Genomic DNA, 23222 nt, shown 5'->3' with positions numbered 1-23222 from the left:
GAAGGTCTGCTTACTGCCACTTAAGTAAACTAAAGGAACTCCTAACTTTATCATAAATATTTATTCTTATATCCATAGGTAAGTGTAACTCTCACCCCTCATCAAAGAAACTTCTCTTTGTAGTAGAAGGAGTCCATTGAACAAAATCATAACCAGTCAAAATACAAAGAACTAGTGACCATGTAGGATTTAGCCCCAGTTGAAATACCAACATGATGACTCCTGTATTTACAGATCAGGGAACATTACTGAAAGATGAGAGAGAAAGATTTTAACAGCCGAGGGACCAAAAATTTGCTATGAGATTGTGTCTCCTAGAAATGACAGAGAAATTTAACCTAAGATAACCACAACAATATGGTTGACTGAAGAAGTGTGATACCAGTAAATAAACTAACATGAGATGGGGAAATATCACCAGTGTCTATCCATAGACAGAAACCTACAGGAGCATGTGCTGAGGGTGGGAGAGATAGTCCTTCCACTCTCACGTTGATGATCACCTTCATTGGTTACCTCACACCGAGTGATCCTCCCTGAAATTATTTACATATGAGTAACACTAAATGAACTGAGAAGCTTGTATTTAAATATTTAAATGTGAACAAGCAAGTGTGTGTTTGTGTGTGTGTGTGTGTGGTGTGTGTGTGTGTGTGTGTGTGTGTGACAAGTGCTAACAAAAAGGCGGCTGTGATTTCAGGAGAAAAAGATAGGAGGTGGTACTACATGGGAAGGCTTGGAGGGGAAAATGGAAAAGGAATGATGCGATTATATTTTAATTAAAAGCACAAATGTTGGTGAGGATTTGGGGACTGAAAATCCTTATTAACTACTGATAGAACCATAAACTATGGCAGCTATCATAAATTCAGGATGGATATTCCTTCAAATCTTAAGGGTAACTACTATATAATATACCAACATCGCTTTTGGTTATATTACCAAAGGATTCTAACCAAACATCCCTAGAGATGCTTATACACCCTTGTTTAGCTAATAGAAGCTTAGATGTCTATCAATAGACAAAGAAGATATGGTGTGTGTACAAAAATTAAATTGTAAAGAAAAATAAATGGCACTTATTAAGGAAAATAAGCCAGACTCACAAAGACAATAACGTTTTTTTTTATCATACATGGAATTTAGAATTAATTTGTATGTGCATTATTTATACATTTTATATCATATATATGTGTATATGATATATATATATATGTGTGTGTGTGTATGGCATGAAACTAGAAAGCAGTCATAATATATATGTGTGTGTGTGTATGGCATGAAACTAGAAAGCAGTCATAATATGTGTGTGTGTGTGTGTGTGTGTGTGTGTGTATGGTGTGAAACTAGAAAGCAGTCATAATATGTGTATGTGTGTGTGTGTATGGCGTGAAACTAGAAAGCAGTCATAATGTGTGTGTGTGTGTGTGTAATATATGCTTGTGTGTGTGTGTCATGAACCTAGAAATGTGTCATAAGGGTTAAGTAAGATAAGATGATAATTGGTGGATGACACATGCAAACAGTATGGTAATGACACATATGTGACATGAAAGCAGAATGCAGTTAAGGAGACTGGGGCAAGTCACAGAAAGAAGGCAGAGGGGATGAGGAAGGTGCACAGTAAGAATAGCTGAGGATGGTGACAAAACAATGGAATTCACTTCTTTGCCAACATTAAAAACTAATTTTAATATGAAAAGAAATAAGAAAACAAGTGTCTTGAGCACAAAGAATGTCCCACTGACTCTCTCCAGATTAGGCCTGGACCACGAGGGACTTTTAGAAACAGAGGGGTTAAAGGGAGACCCTGACCACCTCCATTACACTATAGTCACCTGAGGCATTTAATGCTAGAGATCACTTCTTCTTCACAGATTCTGCAATCACTTTTGGGACTGCTGAACCATCCTAGAGACGAAGGCAAGCCCATTCTGTGTCCTCCCCAATATAGTTCTTGTAAGCATCAGTTTCTTTACAGGGTATGATTCATTTGATATTCAATATTCATTACAACAATTTGCTGAAAGAGTATTTGTTTTATTCTATTTTAATAAATACTTATCTCTCTCTCTCTGTGTGTGTGTGTGTGTGTGTGTGTGTGTGTGTGTGTAAGAAAGAGAGAGAGAGAGAGAGAGAGAGAGAGAGAGAGAGAGAGAGAGAGAGACTCAAACGGGCCTGAAATAAATCAAAGTCGAATTTCTCCAAATCCTTGGGCTGTAGCTCTCTGCCAAGAGCTATATATAAACTTCTTAAAATCAGCCACTTGCAACATTCAGAGACAAAAACTGACTTGGGAAGAATAATTCACACTTCTGACCTAGCAACATGATGAATTTGCTTTAGTAAAAGCAATCAGTTTGCCATAAAAGGGTCATTTTTTGTGGGTGCCTTTGCTTCTTCTGTCAATAGATCACTGTCTAACATTCCAAGACATGCTACCTTTCAGATAATAAAAATACATTAATTATTTTGCTGTCCCTCATAACATTTCCCATTCCATTTTCCTTCAGAAGCAAATCTAATTAGTGCACATTTCTGAAAGAACTAAATCAGGAAGCTGTATTAAATATTTTAAACTGCTTCCTGAGACTGTAGAACAGAGCCAGTGATTTTCAAGTGACATTAAAATAATTGTAGCATAAGGTCTGAAAAAAATAGACAACACAGTCACCTTTACATATACGTGTTCTTACCATGTAGCAATCACACTTTTACAAATTATAGAAATAGATAATTGATGTCACTACTTACCTAAATTACTAGTTACTTCTGTAGGGTAAGCATGAATTCCATGTTTTTTTCTATTTTATGACAACCAGGTTTGCATGGAGGCTAGAAAGATGACTCAATGGTTAGGACCACTTGCTGTTGCAGAGGACTGGAGTTCAGGCCCCAGCATGCATGTAACAACTCACAACTGTGTTAACTGCAGTTCCAGAGAATCCTGCAAACACAGTGGCCAGCAGTATCAATCCATGAGACAAAAGGAGAAATCCAGTTCAACATGATCCATTAGCCAGTGTTGCTTCAAACTTTAAGATCTGACTATGGGTAGTTAACTTTAGCATATTTCAACGTCTCAATTTGGAAAAAGTTTCCTGGTGATAATTAAGTCAATCCCAAACCACTCTAGAAAATACATCTTTTGTCTTCCGTAAGGATGTATTCTATAGGTTGACTACATATGGCATTTTTCATAAAGGTAGATTGTATAGATTAATCGAGCAAAAACAAGTTCATGATAAGAATCTGGGGAGGAGCTGATGTGGTCTCAGTCATACAGATATAGAAAAGGTCACCAAGCCATTACCCACCTCCGCTCCTATCCTTCTGGGAAGTAAACAAGTTATATCTGTCTCTTTGAAGAGAAAACCCTATGTGCTTAACATTCATGAATTTCCTGTTGCTCATCTGTGAGTTCTAGGACCTACATGCCTCCTACAGAACCCAATGTCACTTTCAGATTTCTATAGGCACGAAATAAACATACATATACATACATGCAGACAAGCATGAAGCGTTCATAAAAATAAAAAGTTTAAAAATAAAATCATTTACCATGTAACTTTTTATGTATAGTTCATACTCATATAATATTTCTTTAATATCTAAGAAACATATACAAAAGCAGCTTTATTGAATTTTATGAATACTTTCATATTGATTAATTAAAGTAATGGGGAAAATATTCAGAATGACTAAGAAAATACACTTCAGCTGCTTATAATAGAAGTTCTAAATAAAAAGAGGTTATTTTTGTATTTAAGTATGTCTGCGCTCTCAGAAGGTATTGTTTGCCGCTAATCCACAAAACTTTTTTTGGCTAAGATTCTATTAAGAATTTTGTGTGTTCAAGAGGTGTTTCTTCCATGTTATTGTTCCACTCCATTAGTATTGCACTTTTTTCTAAAATACTATTTTCAGAAGCCATTATTCATATAATTTACCACATAAGACAAATGGAGTTCAACTCTGAACATTAACCACTGAACATGAGTTCCCTACAGTGAAATATCTCACAAAAGAAACTGCAAAACAGCCTCCAAGTTCAAGGGAAGTTAGAAGTTAATGAAGCCAGGAGGATTTATTCAAAGGTCAGAAAGGATTTGGAAGTTGTGATAAAGAAAGTAAGATGGATCATAAGGAATTGTTTAACTGGAATTTATCTCCAAAATATATAATTGGGTGTGTGCATGATTATGGATTCACAATGAATCCATTCAACCCGAACAATACAGGAGCCATGGCTGTGCCTCGCATTCTTTCATAAGACATCAATGAGTCAGAAATGTTCTCTTAGAAATGCCTCAAGGAGACAAAGTTCTCAGCCATATTGACGATTACTTCTCTTTTCACCGTCTTCGTTGGTTTTAAATGGTTATAGAAGGAATATAAAGGAAAAAGTGAGGATTAAGTGAAACACTTGACTATTTAGAAAGGCATCTTGGCATTACTGCTTTCCACCATGCAATAAAGGATGTTCTTGGGGCTCCTGGGGAATTTGTCAGAATAAGTGAAGAGCTAATAAGATTTCAAAATACCATCTTTTGTTTGTTTTAGTTTTATTGTACATTTTTGTTTTTCTTTTTTCGATTTTTTTCTTGACTACGTCTTGCTGTTTTGTTTTATTAGCCTTTTAGGCCGAAATTTTGATTGGAATACAGGTGGCAGGCAGCAGGTTCTTGTTACACAGAGACAATATTCCCTTCTACACAGCGAAAGGCAGACAAGAGAATCACTCATCCATTCTCTTACAGTATTTCATCATCTTTGCTCTTCCTCAGTCTCCAATCTTTCACACCGATCCTGACGGCAATCATTTGTAAGTCACACACAGTGGCTTCTGTCTTATTACCTCCTGAGTCTCTACTGCATCTATGAAACTTCAGGCTAAAATACTTAACAGAACAAATAAACAGAGCTTGATGCCCAAGTAATGATAAATGATTCTTACTCTTTGTTGTTATTGTTTTTGTTGCTAGAGATCATTCTGACTTATTTCCTTGAGGCTAGGTATTAAAACAAGGGGCTTGATCATGCCCAGTCAAGCACTCTTCCGTACAACTATGCTTCAGTCCAGTCCAGTGTAAACATTTTAGTCATGGGAATTAAATACCCAATTATTTTTTAATTTTTAGAAGTCAGTGAAAGAGGGACGAGATGGCTATGATAAGCTTGTGGGTATATAATAAATAAAAGAAGAAGAAATGAGCATGAGCTTCTTTAAGCTGTCCTTGATTTACATAGATAAGTTTTCCACTCAACTGTTTGCTCCTTGTCTAGTGCATTAAGCTGGGATCCTATAATCACCTCTGTGCTAGAGTATCCCATATACTAGAGATGAGTTGAGCCAAGTAACAGTTTTACTTACTTGCTTAGCTGATTAGTTTTTCTCCTCCCTGGAGAATGGATATAACCTGGAGGTTTATATCTCCTCCCAATAAAATGGTCATTGTGGCTTTGGTAGCACATGGTAATTATGAACCGAAAATTTCTATGATTTATTATATGAGATCATAAATCTAACTCCTCAAAATTGAGGCAAAGCCAAAACTAAAACTTGCAATGGATCATCAACCTTCTTCTCAATGCTTTAAGATATCCAACTGATGTTTCTAACTAATAACAATGATCTATATACACTATGCCTCCAAAATTATCTTTTTTGTAGTATCAATTATGAACAAAACTCTTGACAAATATTATTTCAACACATCACTGAAAAAATTGAGATTAATTAATAAACTCCCTCACCTTGATCTAGCCTCTCCCGTGTTCTGTATCCGCCACTCCCTTGCCAATTCATGATCTCTATTTACTAGAATCAGCATCTTCAACATTATTATTATTATACACACAGGTATACAATTGAATGAATACATGAATATAACCTACTGAGTATTCTTAGAGGTTCTTGCAAGTTTATAAACATACATGATTGTGTTTCAGAGCTGAATACTTGGTACTTGATTAGCAATTACCGAGTTTATTAGTAGGAAAAACTAATTCTCTCAGAACAGCCATTAACTGCCTATATAGCTCTCTGCCTTTGGTAGGAACCCTGTGAGATTTCCCCATCCATGATATTGTGTATACTGGTGATGTCATTGTTTGGTCTTGTTTAGGCCGCTATAATTTTGAGATTTCATGGGTTCGGCTTCCCTTTCATATCTAGGAGATACAATCTCATGCAGATTTTGTGGCCTTCTGGTCCTTACAATCTCCTGTTCCTTTTTCTGAGGTTGTTCAGTAGATGTATCAACTGGAATTGAGCAAATTCAGAAAGATGGAAATAACTGCATGAGTTCAATCTCAAAGCAACAAAACTGAAAATCAATAACTGAGTCTCTAATAATTACACTATCTTATGGCAATTAAATAACCCATTACATAAAAAATGAGTATACATAAGAAAAAAATCAAGAAATTAAAAAAATCTAAAACTAAATGAAATTACAACATAACAAACTCTATGTGACACAATTCTAGCAGTCCTAAGAGGGAATATTTTTAGGTCTAAGTTGCTACATTAAAGAAAGATACGAAAACAAATATATGACTTAAAAATTCAACTCAAGAATCTGGAACAAGAACAAACCACAAAAGAAATGGCCAGGCAGTAAAAAAAAATCAAATGAAGATTAGAGTCCAAATTAATGAAAGTAGAAACATAAAATAATACAAATTATCAATTAATCTAAGAGCTGGCTCATGGGGATGATGAAAAATAGCAACAGATGTTTTAAAATAATCTTTAACATGATGCCATTTCTGGATGTCCTAACTAAGGATATATTCTATACAAATGGCATATTTTTCTATATAGTTACCCAGAAGTAAATTTACTTAGAATCAAGCAGAATATTAAGTATTACTTGTGGGTACTTAATTAGTTTCTGAAAAAAATAATTCCCAAAACAAAATTACCATATGTGACATTATCAATGTAAGGCTCATGAATGCCTAAATAGAAATAAGAATATTAATCTGTTTCAGTATCCTTTAATTACACAAGAAAGCAGTTATTCAGAAACATGAGTTGAAATTTTAAGCACATGACATTAATATCACTACACATTTCTCTGCAGAAATATATATATACGTATATTTATATAAAGTATTATATATAGTACTATAAAAATATATATCACTCGAATAAAACTGAAAATTAAATTTGTGGTATGTGAAATAGCAGTCATTAGTATATTGCTCAAATTTATTATTAATCAGTCATAGATTTGTCTAATTAATGAATATATACCACCATTATTAAAAACAGCATATTTGATGTTCTACATTTAATTTGTTTACATGATATATTTATAAGCTACAGAATTACTATTTACTAATTAGGATTTAGGAAAAGTTTTCTCAAATAATATAATACCACAATGAACAAATAATTAAAGATGTGTATTAGCATACTGAAATATAGTTTAATAGCAACCATGAGCACAAATCTGCTAATTGGAGTGCTTAAACCTACTCTCTTCATTACTCTGAAAGATACTGTTGGTGAGAAATAAAGTCTGTCTTACTTTGAAACTGTTAGAGCAAATAAGATTTTAGTACTATATTTCTTATGCTATAATAAGGGGTTCTCAATGAAAAATCACTACATATTTTAATTTTGAGAGACTATTACATGGAGAAATGAAATTTTTATGATTATTAGTTCTCTAAAACTAAATACTTTATAAAAAACAAATAGTTTTTATGATGTCTGCTCTAATTATAGTTTCCATATATTATAGATATAACCTTGACATGTATTTAGTTAATAATTAATCAATTTATACAAGTTACCTGTCAATCAAGGGGAAATCAGTCTAATCCTTATACAAAAGTAAAAGCCAATGTGATACATGATGTGACCATCCACATTTTTGAGACTTGAGATAAATCATAGCCTCAATAAGCATAAAGAGAAAACCTTCACACAGAGTATGAATTAAGAAGAAGACAAGATGTCTAGTCTTTAATTTCCTCTCATTAGGATGAAAATCATAATCCAACCCTAGTTTTTAAAGAGTTATTATGATTAACAAATAAAATAACATATTAAATTGCTCAAGAAATGCTAAGAAAATTATTTCGGGCACTGTTACTCATAATCTATGATTAAAATTTGCTGTATAAACATCAAAATAACATTTATGTACTGTACAATTAAAATCTATATGACATAGAATTTATGAAAAAATAAATCATGTTCATTCTCTTACATCTATTACTTGATCTTCCACATTTTCCAATAAAGAGTAAAATAATTCATAGCTTTCAGTGACTTAGAGACAGCCATAATCATATTAGCAAATGTTTTGAACTTTTTATTAGTGTTCATATTTGGAAACAACTAAATATAGGCAAATTCAGTGCACAGAAAAGTATATATGAAAGTGTATCAAATAGCTTACAGACTCTCCAATTTGCCAGGGAGTTGGACTATCCATAACAGTACAAATGATGGCTAGCCTCTAGTCTTAGAAGAAAGGACTCTGCTATAAAACACAATTTCGTGGCTCTCTATTTAGGTCCTGTCATGAATGGGACTAAAAGAATTCAACCAATGTCCCAGAAAACATAAAAATACAACCAATATGCTTCTAGAAGATCACATTTTCTCCTATATGACTCAATCACATTGTTGACTTATTCCTCCATTTTGTGAAAATTTGAAAAATTCACAGTATAAACTATGTCAGATCGACATGAGGCCAGAAGCCTATTCTTGCATTTGGCACTTATTTATATCCTAATAATTGCCAAATATATTGACAGACAGTGATGGTAATATTATATTGCTTAATATTCTTTCATTTTACAAGCTTAAGGATTGATGAAAAGTAATATGTAAGACCTAGAGCTTCAAGGTTATCTTTTATAGATATATTTTTTGTGTTTTAATAAAAAATCTTGGCTCAAGATCAACGCAAAGTAGCCACACATTGTTGGTCATACAGGTCAGGCAGTGGCTCCACACACCTTTAATCTCAGCAGCCACACTACTTAACCATAGAGGCCAGGCAGTGGTGGTGTACACCTCTGATCCTCGCACTAGAGAGTAATATAAGCTGGGAGGAGACAGGTATCACTCTCAGTCTCAATCTGAGGATTCATGGAGGCAGAATCACACATTTTCAGTATGAGGTAAGAGCCAGTGGCTGGCTGCTTTGCTTTTCTGATCTTCAAGCTGAACTCCAATATTTATCTCTGTGTTTTTGTTATCCATGCTACAGTCTTTATTCCTAGTAAAGCATAAGCAACAGTGAAGGTCCTTGCAAACACATATTTACAAATGTGTATATAATTAACTCTAAAAACACATATATCCACATCATCATATCTAGAAAATTATTGACTGCCTAAATAGCATGGTATTCAGTATTTTATTATTTACTATAAACCTTTTACAAAGATATCCATGTTTATAAAATACACAAATCACCCGAATTTTTTCAGTATATTCACTAGAATAGAGCAAAAACAACAATTCTCCGATAGAATTTGTTAATATACTGTATTCCTGTAATGAATAAATAAAAGATCATGTGATCAGATAATAGTAAAAAAGATAGTTCATCAATTATCTCACCTAATCAGATCACATATTATATATACAAACAGAGGAAAATAGTTCACTTCTCTAATGACCATCCAATTTTACAAAGATATTAAGGAGCTCATTTATAAGGTAGACCGCATGACTTGAGCAAGATAGCAAATTTGGGGTTATTTGAAATGATTGAAACATCCACATTAAAAGTTGAGGACGACAAGCAGAAGAGGAAATGGAAGTAAAAAGGAAGTAAAAAGGAGCAGATGAAACCTTTGCAACTTCAGAATCACCAGGAGTGATTTTTTAGTTATCTCTGTGCCATTTGCTCTCCCTTTAGATCGATGTTTCTTAACCTGTGAGTAGCAACCCCTGTGTACATTGATGATTTACCCTTTACCATGTGTTGCCTAAGACAATCAGAAAACACAGAAACTTCCATTATAATTTATAACCATGTCAAAATTACAGTTATGAAGTTGCTACAGAAGCAAATTTATGGGTAGGGGGTCACCACAACATCAGGGACTGTATTTCAGGGCCACATTGGTTAAGATACATTGTAATGGATTTCCACTATGTAGAAAAAACTTTCTGAGGGCACCTGGGAAGGCTGAATAACATCATCCTCTATCCCCTTCAGTTCATTTATTTTAGGAGGAGTTGGTTTTTTGGTTTTGTTTATTTGTTTTTCAAGACAGATTTTCTCTGTAGAACAGCTCTGGTTCTCCAGGAACTCAATTTGTAGACCAGGCTGAACTCAATCTCAATTTTCTGTTCATTCTTAACTCTAATTCCACTGTACTCATGCAAAATACTCTTCATATTGTACATAATTTTGGCATTTCAGAATTTGTGAAGATATACTAAAATCTCTCTCTTAATGGACATTGCCTTTCCTTTTGTTCCACTATTAGAAAGGTTTATATTACCAGTTAAGTCTCTTTCTCCACTTTCCAGAAATTACCTCGTAACCATCGGAAAAAAAAGTTGGATACCCCCATAAGAGGCATGCCACTATTATACTAGTGGGCATATCTTGCCTGTTAAGCATGTTTGGGGAAGTTATAGGTCTAGGAGGGAAATTTATTTCTGGTGTTTAATTAAATCGTCAGAAAAGTGCCTTCTAAATATCTATACATATCTCTATAATCAAAACTCACTGTCAACCTTGCTCAGAAAATACTTTCTCTACAATGAAGAATAGTAAATATAGATACATATGCCCACGATGCTGAAAATAAGTGATAGTCATGGGATCAGGTTAAGTTAGACCATATACCACTTCCTTAGAAAACATAAATAAGAGGAGATTGGAAGTAGGGTTAAAAAGATGAGGTAAAGAATTACGAAAGTTTATTCTCTAGGCTCCAAACAATCCCTGCAAAAGAGAAGACTTGGTTTCCCATCACCAACATGGCAGTGCATAGCAAGATATAACTCTAGTCCCACGGGAACTGATGCCCTCTTCTGACATCTATGGGAACCAGGCAATTACATGGTACACAGACATACATATTTTCAAACATTCACACAAAAATAAAAATAATTTAGAAAAGAAAAAAAAAAGATTAGTCATGAAAAGGGAAAAGGCTCCCAGGGCCTGAGCATTACTGTTGAACTATATAGGCTATTGAGAGCTTATAAAAGAATGGAAATACCTATTTTTAGTTGTGTGTCCGCTGGGGCTGAGCCCACCAGGCTTGAATGAATAGTTCAAACTCATTAGGTCATAAAACAAATACATATTAATATGAAAAATGTAATTTTTCAGCCAAACAAAGATAACAGAAATATGGAAGAGAGCGTGTGGTGAGAATGCTCAGAACAAATAGTATATATATACATATACATACATACATATATATGTGTGTGTGTGTGACATTGTCTAAAAGTAAATATGTGTGTGTCCTAATTATATATGTACACTTCTAAATTGAAGCAATTTTATTCAAATTAACACATTTATCTTTTAAAAACATGAATGAATAACAGACATGAAAGCAATTGAGAATCTAAAGAACAATTCCCATATGCTATGGGAACACAGTTAAGAAATACAGATACATTAGTCTATCAGACCACAATATTTACTCTGAAATCCAGTTCTAGAAGGCATGAATTAGTTGTATATCCTATTAATAATGCTATTATTTGATTATAATGTTACACAGTACTTTGAAAAATTAGAAACTTACCCAATCCCCATGCTGATTTAGCCATAGGAAAAACATTGAGTCATCTCTACTTCTCAAACCCTACAAATTTAAGTGTGGATCTTTTTTTAATGGCTATTTTATTTATCCAATCTTCTGTTGAGGGGCATCTATTTTGTTTACAATTTCTGGTCATTATAAAAAGAACAGTAATGAGCATGGATGAGCAAGTGTCCGTTTTGGGAGCACGTGCTCAAGAGGAGCATAGCTGGATCTTGAGATAAACTGATTCCCATCTTCCTGGGGAACTACTGCACTGTTTCCCATAGTGACTGTATGAGTTTGCATTCCCCCTAGCAAATGTATAGATGTTCCTCTAACTGCACATCCTCACCAACATCAGCTGTCACTTGCTTCACTGATTGTAGCGATTCTGACAGGTATAAGATAAAATCTCAAGGTAGTTTTGAATTTCATTTCTCTGATGACTAAGGGGGTTCAGCATTTCTTAAGTGTTTCCTAACCGTTTGAAGGTGCTCTAGTGATATTTACATTTTGGTAGTAACCAACAACAGTCTAAGCAGGCTTGAGGCCCACTCAACAGGAGGTAATTCAAGGCCAGTTTTAGAAATCTAGACCACGTTCCTGAGGCTAATGAGATCACAGATGGTAGAAGAGGAGATACTACTGCAACTTTGCTACACCTACATAATAAATCTCACCTTCATACCTACAGACACATGTGGCTTCCATCCAATACCAGAAAAGCCCGTGAAAGAAAACCACAGGGGGATACAGTTTAGAGATCATTGGATTTGGGTAGGCCAGCCCATGTGAATACATCCTTAACATAACTTTGGCATTTATGGCTCAAAGAATATCATCTAGAAGGTGGCAGAGAGACTGTAAGAGCCAGAGTAAAAGGGAGTCTGCTCAGTGACTGCCTCTCTTAGAAATAACTACATAATCAAAAACTGAACAATTACTGTATCAACAAACTTACGAAGATATAAGAGGGAAATCTCATGAGATTCCATCTGTATTCAAAAGTACAGGTAATTAATGACTGCTGATGGGATAAAATTATATATATATATAAAGAAAATGGAGCTATTAATTTGTGAGCAGATATGCAATTTGAAAGAGGATACATGGGGAGCTGGGGGAAGGAAGGGGAATGATATAATTATCATTATAAATTATCTTAATTTAAAATATAAAATTAATTAAAAACAGAATAAATGCTGTAAAAATAATAGAAAAATATTCATGGAAACAAAGGTCAAGGACACAATCCATGATCTCAAGAAAGTCATTTTTTCTTATAGGAGGAAATTTTAATTTTTAATTCTGTTTTGAACAGAATTGCTACAAAGGAATACAAATGCAGGCTACTAGGATTGTGCAGAAATGTCTTCTTTCTTCTTGGTGTGTCTTTGTTCTCAAATCCTTGGAATTTCAGCTGCACCACCGCTACTGAAGTACCTGAGCTTCACTCTCACTCATACTTGTCACTTCTACGGTAATCATTTCTTACCAGTCACTAAATCTCAGCTAGCACTAGTGCTGCTCTGACCCAGATGGACCCAACCATATAACACCATGACAGGATCTGACGGTGAACAAGTTGGTTTTCACTGCTTTGCAATATGGAGCTACTAGATCATGAACTTGGTAGCAAGACTACTAAAGCAAAGATCGGCATTAAGCAATCTAGAATAGCTGAGTGCTACCAGAATACAGTATACATTATAAAGACTTAAGAGGGTGGTTTAATACACTAGAAAAAGTACTGTGAGGAAGAAATACATGAAAGAAGAGGAAATTATACAGCTTTGTCTACATTGACATTTCCCCCAATACTGTGATTTGGATATTATTATTTAATAATACAATAACATGTTTGGCTTAGAAAAAATCCTCAGCTATCTGCAATGTATTTTGAGAGGCAGAAAACTCCTCATTAAAGATCATTTGTTAGGATGCTTTGAAGAATTCTGTAAGAAATTACTACTAAATTGAAGCATTGGTAACTAAAATAATAATGTACTATTCTTTTTCTTAGACTACTAGTTCATCTCAAGTGATCACAGACAATGGAAAAGGGATCCAAACATACCTTCCTAGGCATTCCATAGAGAGACAGAAAGGACAATGGAAGAGTCAAACTCCAGTAAGTGAAGCTTCAATGTTCTAGAGCTATACAAAAATAGGAGAAGGAAGATTATTTTCTGCTATGAAGAAATTTGATAATACACAGTGTATTATGTTCCACTTAATAAAGGAATCTTGGATAAGAGGCAACCTTATCTTGAAGCACTAAAAAATTAGTTTCAATAAACTGAACAGTTGTTGTAAACCCTCACTGCTTAATTAAAGGATCCTTTCTTCATTCCTTTTTGATCTGCTCCTTCCAACACTGGAAGAACATCCTTAGAAAACAGCCTCTGTCACCCCTATAATTTCCAAATTATCAGCACTTAAAATTATTTCATGTTTCTTTCAAGTGGTTTTCTAGCCTTAATTATGAATACACATTATTCGTTTATTATTCTTTCTATTAGGATGTAGCTCAGATTTCAAGTTTAGAATACTTACAAATTATATATTGAAATTACTTGTATAAAGATTTGTTTGATGCTTCAATTTAATTTTAGTGTTGATGGTAATGTCAGTGATTAGCTATATGGAGTATTAGTAAGAACATCAAGCCCATTACAAACATCTTCTAAAAGTTAAAATTAGAAATACTAAAATGAATTCTTCAACCAAAGAATCATGGCACAAGGGTCCTTTCCTCAATGATCATCAGCACATATAGTCAGATTCACCTTAATTCAATGAATAAATTTACTTGAATTGACTTCACAACAGTTTTAAATGACAGTCATAAGATTGAGAAAATAATTTGTAACAGATATACCTTAACCTTTTCTGCAGGAAGCTGGACTCAAAAAAATCATGATATATAATCATTTAAGGTATATTTTTGACAAGGACAAACATTTAGGACCAGAATTCTGTAACAGAAAAGAAGCAAAAATTCCAATTTGCAAAAAGCCACTCAGGTGTGAAATGTGGCTTCCTCCCAGTAGCCTCTATTCTGCCAGTGTGGTGCTCGCTCAGAATCATATTCCCTGCCTCATCTTGAATAAAACAATAAAATGTGCACAAGTCCTCTATACTTTGAAATTATCTAGCCGTGACTACATTAATTGTGAAACTTCAGTGACTTTATTTTCATTTTGAGTATTTTCTTAAATTATCAGTCCAGGTGTTTTCATCTGGTGCTTTCTTATTAGTCATATTCTTAATCATAAATCTCTGAAATGCTGCTTTCACAGAGAAAATGGCATGAATATTTCACAAATTTACTCAGCAGCCAGCTGACAGGTCTGGTAATTTCATCCATATTTACAGTATATTCTTCTGCAGGAGACAAAATAAATCTGTTTTCCTCATCCAGTATAATTTAGTTTTATACGAATGCAGTCTTATGAAATATCATAAGATAGTTTATGGCAAAAAGTACCAAAGAAAATAAACCTTTCCTCACTCAGGCTTATTAACTGTCAAATACCAAAGTTGGGAAGGACTCAGAGTATACAATCAAAATGAGGGTTAAAAAGGAAAATGGTTAAGAAATAGCTACAAATTGCTGATGAAGGTGAGCAAATCAATTAATTTCATTATGTCTTTTTTCTATTATGAATTATGGTACAGAAGAATGAAATAATCTTGCATCTCAAAACTACTCTTTATTTTTTTCTCCATCAGAAAACATTTAGAAATAATGAAAATTTTCAGCAAAGTGATAGACTATTAACCAGCACAAAAGCATCACTATACATATTTATTAAGAACAAACACACTAAAGAAAAAACATCAGGAAATAATCCCACACTTGAAAAATAAATAACCTGTGATAAAGTTAGTCAAGGAAGTTAAAATTTTTACAAGGCAAAGTTTAAAATATTGAAGGATGAAATTCAAAGCTATGGTGAAAGACAGAAAAACTTCATGTGCATGGATTGAAAGAATGAATATCGTGAACATGACTATTTTACAAAAAAAAACCCCATAGTTTCAGTACTGTACCAATCAATATCTCCACAAAGCTATTAAATATAAAAAATACTTAAGTTCATATAGACCTAAATATGTCCTACATTACCAAAGCAAATCTGAACAAACTATGTGGTGTTAGACATATTACTGTAGCGATTTAAAGTTTTCCTATACACACATAACACGAACATCATGACACTTGCCCAAAAACAGACAGGTAGAGCAATGAAATTCAAGACCTAGTCACCTAACTCAAGAAATATCCTACAAGATTCCAAAAATCTTTGATACATTTGATAAATGATTGTTATCTAGGATATACAAAGAATCCAGAAACCTAAACAAGTAAGCAAAAAACCCAGACAATAAACTGGCTAATGAAATAAATAGGTAGTTCTAAAACTATGAGAAACAAATGATCAACAACAAACAAACAACCAAAATGCTGACCTCTAGTCATAGTATCCCACAAACTGGAAGAAAAATCATTGGAAAGTAGGGTACAATAGAGGTCCAGAAATGGTGGCAACCCCACTCACAGTGTACAGAAGGTTTCCAGTGGGACTTGTCCTAGAAGGAGTTACCTGAGTCAGGGAATAATATCGCAGAGAGGCATTTCCTATGTTATTTCCAGATTTGCATAAATGCAACACAGAAACAAGGAAATGTTAACGTGGAATGAACATGGTACTTCCAGACCCATGTAAAGTTTTTTTTTACATGATATGGTAATTCATTATGCAAATGGCCATTATGGTAAAACTATTATCTCATTGATGAACGCCCAGACATTTTAGATATTACGTTATTGAAAAATAAGTTTTCTTAATGACAAGGACAAATTAAACATTACTAGCCACTAGAGTTATGTGAATCAAAACTATATAGATATTACATCTTCCCCAGTCAGAATAAGGTAGTAAGCTATTGAGAAAACAAATAACAATTTCTGGCCAGAAGTAGAGAAAAATAAACCCTTATACCCTGCTGGTCAGAAAGCAAACAGATACCATGAATATCAATATCAAAGTTTCTTTTGAAAATGAAAACTGATTTAACATATAGCCCAGTTATAGAAATCCTGGGTACTTAACATAAAGGATTCCAAGTCAACATACCACAGACAAAGTTGAAAATCAGTAATTGTGCAAGATATAAGTCACTGTAGCTAAACGATGAAAGAAACCTAGGTATTCATCAAAATAGCAAGAGATGAAGTGCTGCCATGCACATGCAGCAGGAGTTCTTCCATGCCATCCATAGAGAATGGTGATGTCATGCTGTTGGTGGGAAAATGGTTGCAACTGAAAATAATCATACTAAGTTAACACTAAGGCAGTTTAGAAATACAATTACTGTATATTTCCCCCATTTGTGGTTCTTATATTTTGTATATATTTTTAAAATTCTGTATTCATACATGGCATGAAAGAAATAAAGCTGCTTAGGTCAAAAGAGACAAATAGAAGAGATAATATGAGTCTGAGTTGTGGGGAGAATATGGACAACATGTAAAATATACTCTGTACAACATTTATAGAAGAATTAACAATTATGTTTTGGCTTATCAGTAATAGTTTCCTCTAAAAGTTACTCTCAATTGATTTTATACACTTATTTTTAACAATGAATTCTGGGTTTAACATTTTTGTATTCTGACTTAGGGACATACTTCTGAAAACTTTGGTTGCTATTAATACCTAAGAAATGGCACTTGACAAAAGAAGCTATAAATTTCCAAGCAAGACAAAAACTATAACAAGGTATTCTTTTTTTTTATTAATCTCTACATTTTTCTCTGCTCCCTTCTCCATCTCTCCTCTTCCATTCAATCCTCTCCCAACATCCCCATGCTCCCAATTTACTCAGGAGATCTGTCTCTTTCTACTTACCATGTAGATTAGATCTATGTATGTCTCTCTTAGGGTTCTCATTGTTATCTACGTTCTCTGGGATTGTGATTTGTGGATTGGTTTTCTTTATGTTTAAAAACCACTTAGGAGTCAGTACATGTAATGATTGTCTTTCTGTATCTGGGTTACCTCTTATAGCCTCCTATGAATGCATACTAGTTAAGCCACTGAGTCATCTTAGATATAATATGTGAGGAGAAGATGAGATAAAGATAAAGAAACTAAACAAGTTCAAAAGTCATGTATGCCATCATCCTAAAGAAAACCTGTGCCAAAGAAAATCCACCAATAGAATAGAAAATTAATAGCTACTCTTCAAATTTTACTATTATCTTGCTACAATAGAAATTAATCAATATAGTGCTATGTTTGTTTAACTTGTTTTTTATTACCTTATACACTTAGTTAATTCTCTTAATATTTTATAATTTAGCTTTCATAGTATATAAAATGGAAATAATCATAGGATTTGTGAATATCATACAGTTGTAATGCATTTAGAAATAATGTTGAAGGGCAGGAAATGATATATTAGGACTAAGTAGTTTATAATTAAAATTATTTAGTATTTGGTACTGCTGATGTTTTAAAGCTTTTGCCTCAAAAAGATAGCACGGTCTTCTGTCACTCATGAGTGTGCTCACCCAACTGAAAATATCACGAAAGAAGAATCAAGATGTTCTAAAAGACTCTGACACTCACACTACTGTCTGCAATTCTCTTGAAACTACTTTCTCATATGTAAGTTAAGACATTTTATCAAAATTTAATAAGGTAATAAGTTACAATTGAAGTATTCCACAATTAATGTGCTGTCAGAATGACAATTACATGAAACATTCTCTCTCATTGCTCCCATTTTAATATATAGCTCTGTATACAAGGTCAATGATAAAGAAAGCAATGAAGGGCCTAGTGTTCAGTTACCCAAATCTCCTTTCACCCCGGTGAACCCTCTCTCTCAACATTATTCCTACACTGTGACCCTTTCATAATCAATATGCCTCTCTGTATTTAAATCTGTTTAGGGCGTCATTCAACATTTATGGAACTTATATTAAGAGCCAAGAACCAAAAGATTAATCTACCCACTACCTTTGATGTGTTTCTAATAAAAGCAGAGTTATGGTACCAGCATTTGTTGGACAGAGAGTAAAGAGTTCAATCAAATGAGAGCAGATATGAGCGGAAAAGGGAGTCTGTGATGCCATTTAGGTGTAATTCATCTGACCACCAGCCTTCTATGACAAACAACTTCCCACTGATACACATCTTTGCCATATTTTAGTCACAAAGGCTAATAGAAAAATCTGTTCCTTTGTTAAACTCATTTAAGAGCTTGATATCAATGGTCAAGACAGTTCTCTGCCTAGTGGTAAAGAAGGGCAAGCATTTAGCAAGGAAGAGGATCATCAGGATTAACAATATGCTGAGGGACGAATTTCACTGATTTCCACTCTCTGGTCGTTCTTCAGATTGCTAAGATTATAAACATACCTTCATTCCTCTCATTCTTAAGATAAGCAAGAATGTTGGCTGTATAGTTTTAGTTATTGTCAACATTTTAATGGCCCTGATACTTAATTTTTCTACATGCCTAAATAAAAAGTTTTGTGAAATTGTAAAGTGGATTTAAAAAAAAGCAATATGGAAAAAGATAAAATTTAACTCTAAAGTTTTAAATTATATGTCATACTGAAAAAGATATACATTGATGGATACATGTGAGGAATTAGAGGTGTTTTTCACGAGTGAAAATAATTTTAAAAAGCTGGTCTACTTTAAAGTTTCATAAATTAAATAATGGCAAAATGCAGGTGAAACAATGCATTTATGGAAGTTCATTTGGTTAAAAGCATTACCATAGTATCCAAATTCAGACACAGATCTATTAAAATATTACTAAGGTAACTCCATTGTATCATCATAAATTAAATTCCAGTGGAGTCTATATCATAAAAATAAGGCCTGAAAAGAATGTGGTTAAGGCATCTTAAACACAAAACTTAAATGTATCATAATACACTTTTAAAAATCAATGTATATACATAATTCATATAGCTATAAATTAAAGTCAAATATGTAAATCCTTACTGCTTAGCATATTTATAAACAAACAGAATTTCTATCATAACATTATTTTTAAATCTTCATTGGTTCCAGTGAATTTAATTTTTTATGATTTTTTTTGTTTTCACATGCATATGAATGTGTATCTGTGATTATTGGCATGTACATGATATAGAATGAATTTGGAGGGCAGAGGACAGTCTCTAATGTCACTCCTTGCCTTTTGGTGGTTGCTGCAAAGTCTGTTGTTTATCACAGCTCTGTATATAGAAGACTGCTCCACAATTTAATTCTGACACAGGTACCAAACTCTGAATCTTAGTACCAGTACCAACAAGGATGCTTTTGGTACTGGTTCTGCATAATGACGATCATTTCTACAGTCGCCTTTAGCTGTCTCTGCACTCTTCAGTTCAGCTGTGGCTCAGCATTTCAGCTAAGGCTTCAGTTCCATTATCACTCTGATATTTGGCCTATACTTACATTCCATGTGCACAGGTGGTTTGTCCACCCACTTCTGCCTTCTTCCTCATGGTTTAGATCCAAAGAACACTTGTCTAGACCACCGCCATTCTCAATCTCAAGTGGGAAACATGCAGGGAAATTATGCTTGCTATCATTGTTTTCCATATGTTGAAGTTGCTGGGGTGTCTCCAAGGTTTCACTCCTTAAATTCTAGCCATTAGGAAAAATCCTAGGGTTTTATCTGCCCTTACTCACCCTGGCATGGCCTCTCTCTTTCCATTTTTTTCTTCCCTGATCTATACCTCCTTCTGTGATTACTACAAGTAGGAAACCAGACACCAGTCATCTACTTCCTTCTCTTTGTTTATCCAGACATTTAATCTCTTGTGCTGGTGATAGTGACTGGAACTTTCGCTGATGGCTCTGTTTTATTTTATTGGATATTTGTTGGGGTTTTCTTCCTAATTTTGATGTTTGTTGAGGTATAACTGAAGTGTAATGGAATTCCCTATCTGTGTTTTTTTAAATAATTGATGTATTTCACACAGTTTTTCATCCATGAAACAATCACACAGTGGTACTTGAGAAACATTGCTCTGTAAAGTCCCTGGCCTCTTCATTTCATTTGTCAATTGGAGAGTAAGGCTAGAAAAGAAACTTTCATGGAAAGACTTTTTTTCTTTTTTATTAAATTAATTAATTTATTTTTAAGACAATCTTTTCTCATTTTACATACCTATCCCAAGCCCACACCTTCCCTTCCCCCCACACCACCACTCTCATCTACTCTTCAGAGAAAGTAAGACTTTCCATGGGGAGTCAACAACGTCGAACACATCACTTTGAGGTAGGGTCAAGCTTCCCCTCTTTATTTAGACTGAGCAAGGGCTCCCGCCAAAAAGAATGAACTCCAAAAAGCGAGTCCAAGCACTAGGGATGAATCCTGGTACCATTGTCATTGATCACAGACTTCCCCAGCCACACATCTTTCACCCACATTCAGGGGTCCTAGTTTGGTCCCATACAGATTTCCCCACTGTCAGTCCAGAGTCGGTGAGCTCCCACTAGCTCAGGACAGCTGTTTCTGTGGATATTCCCATCATGGTCTTGGCCCCTTGCTCGTATTATCGCTCCTCCCTCTCTGGAAAGACTGGGTGGGAGAGCAAGGAAAGAGATATCTTGATTGTGGGAGCCATGATGGGCCTAGCATGAAACCTGGCACCAAGGAAATTCCCAGGAATCCACAAGGACGACCTCAGATAAGACCCTAAACGATAGTGGAAAGAATGCCTGAACTAGCCACGCCCTGTAATCAGATTGATGACTTTCCTAAATGTCAGCATAGAGCCTTCATCCAGCAACTGATGAAAGCAGATGTAGAGACCCACAGCTAAGCACTGGGCCAAGCTTCAGGAAAGACTGACTTTTAAAGTCTTTTCTGATATTAATTCTCAATTCAGAATCTCACTCAAGTTTTTTAAAAAAATCAAGAAATCAAATATCGCAGCTCCTCAAGTGCTCATTTCTTGGCCATGGGGGAAATAAAACTTAATGAAAAGATTATCTAAAATAAATGGTGCAGCTAAAGTCTTATGACCTATTGTTAGTGTGCAAACATAGTATCCCTATGTGTCCTTTCCTATTTCAAATGGTATATTCTAAGGAGGAAATCTAAATGAATTTCTATCAAAAGATAGTAAGAACCAAATGGTTCAAATATTTCTTCTGCTTAGTATAGCTCAACAACTAACCATACCAATGATAATTATGTCTTTGTTTTGATTTTTGTGTCCCAATTGGAATAATTACATTTAGTCATTTTCTACTGCATTCATTGATTTCAGTAAACTATTTTTCCTAATTATTGTCAAAAGTCATGGGCATAAATTTTAAGTCCATACATATGACTAAATAGGCTCATGTATCACAAATATCACCTCCAAAGTAAAAGATTTGTTGATATTCTTTGTTTCAGTAGGTAAGAAAAATATTACTTCAAAGTACACTATTTTTCTTGACATATCATTATTCAAACCTAAAATTCTTTTTTAAATAAAAACATATATGTAAAGTCTCATATAAGAAAAAACCTAATCAAGAAAAGAAGGTACTGTTTAGTAAGATGTCCTGTGTCTTCATTGTATTGAAAGTTGTATGTGACAGACTGAGGAGAAACAGAAATGTGATGATGGAACGGGGGCTATGTTACCAAGACTCAGAGGAATAGGATTGATGACTCTTCACATCCAAAGTTGACATCCATTCAGAGGGTACGATTGACATTGAAATGTCAACTTGTTTGATAAGCACAGTCTTCAAGACTATGAATTCTAACAGCATTGATTATTCCTTCTGCCATTATAATTTCCAAAACTGCCATCATTCATGAACTATTATTGTTAGGCATCTGTCAGTTTTCTTGGCAAATACAATTCCCCAGACAGCTCCTGTCAAAGCCCCGGAAAGTTAAGAACTTTGGACTTGAGTACTAGGTATCATCTATAAGGATGCAGCCAACCTTAAGGACAGAAGACACAACAAACACCTGTGTTTTGTCTTGCTTTATTTTGACACAGGATTTTCATCTCAAGCTCAGGCTGGCCTGGAGCTCTCACTGCATAGTCGAAGCAGGCAGTAACTCATCTTCATTCTCCTGCCTCAGCCTTCTGCAAACTCTGGATGTACTCCTTAAATTAATGATGTTAGTATGACAATTAGCAAATATTAAATTCCTACAATATTTCAAAAAATTATTCCTCTTATTATTTCGCTTTCAGCAGAACCTATTGAATTGATTTATATTTATCTGTCCTTTAAACAGAACTAAGATCCATGGAGATTAAGTATTTCATTTGTCTTTTACATAGATTAGCCAAAATTGAAACTTGGCTGCCCTGCTCTACATAACCATTGTATTAACTGTCATACAACTTATTTTCCTTCAAACTCAGTGTCACCTATTCCATTAGAGTTCACAGAGGAAGAAAAAAA

The sequence above is a fragment of the Myodes glareolus genome, chromosome 5 (assembly GCF_982192425.1).
Source record: "Myodes glareolus chromosome 5, mMyoGla1.1, whole genome shotgun sequence".
NCBI classification, from domain to species: domain Eukaryota; kingdom Metazoa; phylum Chordata; class Mammalia; order Rodentia; family Cricetidae; genus Myodes; species Myodes glareolus.
The sequence above is the reverse complement of the archived record's forward strand: the minus strand, read 5'-3'. Positions refer to the sequence as shown.